This window comes from Salmo salar, chromosome 05 (genome assembly GCF_965601325.2).
Source record: "Salmo salar chromosome 05, fSalSal1, whole genome shotgun sequence".
NCBI lineage: Eukaryota > Metazoa > Chordata > Actinopteri > Salmoniformes > Salmonidae > Salmo > Salmo salar.
This window is the reverse complement of record NC_138295.1, coordinates 69,382,370-69,387,980: the sequence shown is the minus strand read 5'-3', so window position 1 is coordinate 69,387,980 and position 5,611 is coordinate 69,382,370.

Genomic DNA, 5,611 nt, shown 5'->3' with positions numbered 1-5,611 from the left:
AAATGAATAGCAGGTGCTTGTTTAGTAAACGGTTACTATTATTCAGGCTGGTGCCTCTGCTGCCTCTTTACCACTAGATGGGAGTAACACAACTGATTTACCCAGTGGAGCCAAAATCACTCATGCCTATTCACTGTATAACAACTAAACAATGTCATTCTCCCTTCACAGACAGAGCCTGTCCAAAAGGCACAAGCTACATCTAACACTCCTCTAGTCCTACTCTCATCTGCGAAGGTTTGCTCAACAAAACTGTGGCGCTGCCTGCAGACCACTTGGAGAACTACTTCTGTGAACCAGGCCTGATGCTCAGTGGCTCCCTCGGTGTCCAACCCGAGGACTGCGGCCACTTCCACCATGGAGATTCCCTGGTGTTGACCTGTGAGAATAGATGCGCGCCGTGCAGGTGGACACATGTCCTGCCATAAAAGGCTGCTACCCAAGGCCCAGAGGGGCACACTGGCCATGTTTGATGGGCAGGCATTTGAGTTCCATGGGACATGTGACAACATGCTGCTCAGTACCTGCCTGCTGCACTCTAAAACTGTGGAGGATTTTGTGGTGGCTGTGCATCATGGCAGTGAGAATACATCCTGGGAAATACACATGGTCATCAATAAGAGGAAGATGGTTCTCTGACCATCTTGGAGAGGTTCAGGTAAAGGATGGGTTTCACCATCAGTATTAATCTTTTATGTAGTTTGGTGCAGATACTGCCTTTTTTTATTGTATTATTTTACAATGAGCTTTACATAGCTAGGACTTACTGTACAATATGTATTCAATAGTGATCAACTTTCCCTTTTCCACCAGGTCAGTGGAGTCCTTGAGAATCTGCCCTTCTCCCACAGTGATATGAGTCGGCATCAGAATGGTCATCTGGTAACCATCCAGGCCCTGGGGTCAGTCCAGGTCATCTCCAATCTACACAACCTGCTCCTAGTAAAGATCTCTGACTCATCCTACAAGAGCATGACCTGTGGCCTGTGTGGGAACTACAACAATGTCCCCTTGGATGACCTACATCTGCCCAACGGAACCCTGATCTTTGACCCCGATGTGTTTTGTGTCGTCGTTGAGATGGGTCATGCGCAGGCCTGCATCCCACTGCAGTGAAGAGTTTGGTGCTAACTGCCTCCTCCGTCAGTGCCCCTGCATGACTGTGAGCTCTACTGTGGCCTACTCACACTGCCTGGTGGCCCCTTCTCCTCCTGTCACTCTGTAGTCAAGCCACAGACCCACTACTCCCACTGCATGGCTGACCTGTGTGTGGCAGGGAACCAGACCCAGCAGCCGCTGTGTGAGCAGCTGCAGGCCTATCATGTGGAGTGTCAGGAGGCAGGAGTCAAGGTGGGCCCATGGAGGAACCAATGCTGGCTGTGGTAAGTTTCCCCTCTGACAGAAAATGGCATCATATTGCCCAAATGTGGCCCTCACAATGCATTCAATCTATAAAACTCTGTTGATTGCCCTTTAATAATTAGAATACAGAAACTTAAGCTAAATGTATATTCTCACTAATGAAGGTGAACAAGATGCCATAAATGTCTAATTAGTCATCTAGGTCTTCACTGGAGATCTGTTTAACATTAATCTGGTCCTATTTACAAATGCATGTATTAATCATGAATATTCTATTCCTCAGCTCATTGCCCCCAGTTCAGCCACTACAGCCTGTGTGCCAACGCCTGTTCCTCACTGTGCCCTGAGTGGCGGGGTCTGTGCCGTGCCCAGATGGCTGTGAGGAGGGGTGCCAATGTGGACAGGAGGAGGTTTAGGTACGTTTATAGAAAAGCCTACTGATGGAATAAGCAGAGCTGATTATTCAAATATTGAAATGTCAATCTCAATATACTTCCCTGTTTAAGTATAAAATAAAAACTCACTCAAACAGCACATCATGCATATCAAAGTCATAAGTATATGCTATGGTTGAACTGGTAATGTTTAATTACTGGGTATAGTTTGTTTATTTAAACCTGTGTCTTTATTCTTGGCCTCAGTGCAATTCTGGAGAACCCCGCTCTATGATCGGCACCTGTGGGGCTTCCCTGGTCTGTGAACCATTTGCTTGCCCTGACCAGCATGGCTGCACTGTCTCAAATGAAGTCCTCAGCTAACACAGCACAGGTACAGTAGGTAACATTACTGCTCTCGTCCCTGCACCAGCTTAGTCATCTACTGTAGTCAGCAATATGGACTGTTAGGCTAAGTTGGTAGCGCATGGTGTTTGCAACGCCAGGGTTGTGGGTTCGATTCCCACGGGGGACCAGTACGGAAAGAAATTTTTTTTTATGAAATGTATGCATTCACTACTGTAAGTCGCTCTGGATAAGAGCGTCTGCTAAATGACTAAAATGTAAATGTAAAATGTAAGTTAATATGGAGAGAATTGGAAATATGGACAACCCTGTACTACATTCACTTCCTTTGTTGGAGTACACTAGGATGTCTTTCTTATTTACAGAATAAAACATCTCAAATTGATTTCTCTCCCCAGATGTGATCTGTCCAGTGATCAGCTACTATGATGACTGTGGCTCAGCCTATCCACACACCTGTGAGTCCAACTCCAAAATGTACATCCAGATCTGTGTGCAGGGCTGCTTTTGTATTGCCGGCTTCGTCCAAAGGGGTGTGTGCGTCCAGAGCAGTGTGGCTGTACTGATCCAAGATGGCGTAGCAGTGCAGACGTGGTTTGTCGTCCTCTCGTTTACTTTTGTATTTTTCGTCTTCTTTGTATATATATTCCAATTTATTTTTCAATCTCTTTTTCCATTTTTAAATTAAATATACCTTCCGGTAACCTGCCTCACTCAATGTGACACGTAAACCCTGGACCATTGATCATCACAGCTAGCTAGCTGCCACTGAGTGACCCAGCCCCGAAGCTAGCCCTGAGCCAGGCGCATCTCCGGCTAGCAAATGTAATTACCACAACTACAATACCTCTTTCGCCATGTGGCCCGGTCCCTTCGTCGACACGGCACCCCGCCGTACCACCACGACTGGTCCGCAGACATAATTCCATCAGCTGTGCCTTCAACCGGCCTTTGCCGGACGTCGAAGCAGATGCTTCTACTTACCCCGGACTGCTAACTTTAAACGCCGTGTCTCCCACGTGCTAGCGTAGCAATGACTACCCCGCGGCTTCCCTGTTCCATCTATTGCTGTACACTGGACCCTATGATCACTTGGCTACATAGCTGATGCCTGTTGGACTGTTCATTTATCACGGTACTCCACTTTGTTTACCTTTGTTTATCTGTCGGCCCTAGCCCCGAACTCAGGCCCTGTGTGTAGTTAACCAACCCTCTCTGCCCATTCATCGCCATTTTACCTGTTTTTGTTGTCTTAGCTGGTTAGCTGTTGTTGTCTTAACCGTTGTTGTCTTAGCTAGCTCTCCCAATCAACACCTGTGATTGCTTTATGCCTCGCTTTATGTCTCTCTCAAATGTCAATATACCTTGTATACTGTTGTTTAGGATAATTATCATTGTTTTAGTTTACTGCGGAGCCCCTAGTCCCACTGTACATGCCTTAGATACCTCCTTTGTCCCACCTCCCACACATGCGGTAAACCACCTCCCCCAGTATAACCAGCGTGTCCAGAGATGCAACCTCTCTTATCATCACTCAGTGCCTGGGCTTACCTCCACCGTACCCGCACACCACCATACCCCTGTCTGCACAATCTATTCTACCACGCACAGAAATCTGCTCATTTTATTCTCCGTCCCCAACGCACTAGACGACCAGTTTTGCTAGTCTTTAGCCATACCCTCATCCTACTACTCCTCTGTTCCTTGGGTGATGTGGAGGCATGCATGTTAACATCAGAAGCCTCCTCCCTAAGTTTGTTTTACTCACTGCTTTAGCACACTCCGCCAACCCTGATGTCCTTGCCGTGTCTGAATCCTGTCTTAGGAAGGCCACCAAAGATTTCCATACCAAACTACATCATTTTCCGTCAAGATAGAACTGCCAAAGGGGGAGGAGTTGCAATCTACTGCAGAGATAGCTTGCAAAGTTCTGTCATACTTTCCAGGTCTATGCCGAAACAGTTCGAGCTTCTAATTTAAAAAATCAATCTCTCCAGTGTCACGTCCTGACCAGCAGAGGGAACAATTGTATTAGTTTTGGTCAGGACGTGGCAGGGTTTTTGTGTGTTAAGTGTTGTGTTGGTGATTGGACTCCCAATTGAAGGCAGGTGTGTTGAGTTGCCTTTGATTGGGAGTCCTATATAGTAGTGTGTGTTTTTCTTTGGGGTTGTGGGTAGTTGTTTTTGCACTGCGTTGGTTAGCCTGCAAAACTGTTGCTGTCTTGTTTATTGTTTTTTCCTGTGGATGCCTTACTTGAGTATTAAAAAACTATGAGTATCCACATTCCCGCTGCGCCTTGGTCCATTCTTGAAGACAGCTGTGACATCCAGAAATAAGTCTCTCACTGTTGCCGCCTGTTTTAGACCCCCCTCAGCTCCCAGCTGTACCCTGGACACCATATGTGAATTGATTGCCCCCCATCTATCTTCAGAGATCGTTCTGTTAGGTGACCTAAACTGGGATATGCTTAACACCCCAGCAGTACTACAATCTAAGCTAGATGCCCTAAATCTCACACAAACTTTCAAGGAAACCACCAGGTACAACCCTAAATCCGTAAACATGGGCACCCTCATAGATATTATCCTGACCAACTTGCCCTCCAAATACACCTCTGCTGTTTTCAATCAGGCTCTCAGCCATCACTGCCTCATTGCCTGCATCCGCTATGGGTCCGTGGTCAAACGACCACACCTCATCACTGTCAAACGCTCCCTAAAACACTTCTGCGAGCAGGCCTTTCTAATCGACCTGGCCCGGGTATCCTGGAAGGATATTGACCTCATCCCGTCCGTCGAGGATGCCTGGTCGTTCTTTAACCTCTATGGGCTAGGTGGGACGCTAGCGTCCCCCCCGTGGTGCACTCCATCAACAGCAGGTGCATTTCAAGAGCGGCAAATTTGAAACCAAATAAATGTCAAAATTCAAATTTTTCAAACATACAACTATCTTACACCCTTTGAAAGATAAACATCTCCTTAATCTAACCACGTTGTCCGATTTCAAAAAGGTTTTACGGCGAAAGCATAAAGTTAGATTATGTTAGGAGAGTACATTGACAATAGCTGTGTGTAATGTTTTGTCAATTCAAAGACAGGGTCACCAAAACCATAAAACCAGCTAAAATGATGCACTAACCTTTTACAATCTCCATCAGATGACACTCCTAGGACATTATGTTAGACAATGCATGCATTTTTAGTTCTATCAAGTTCATATTTATATCCAAAAACAGCTTTTTACTATGGCATTGAAATCGTTTCCCTCCAATAACCGGCAGTCAAGTCAGCACCACAAATTAAATAATTAAAATTAGAAAACATTGGTAAAATATTATATTGTCATTTAAAGAATTATAGATTTACATCTCTTGAACGCAATCAACTTGCCAGATTTAAAAATAACCTTACTGGGAAATCACACTTTGCAATAATCTGAGCACTGCGCCCAGAAAAATACGCGTTGCGATACAGACTAGCCGCCATGTTGGGGAGATCTAAAATCGAAAA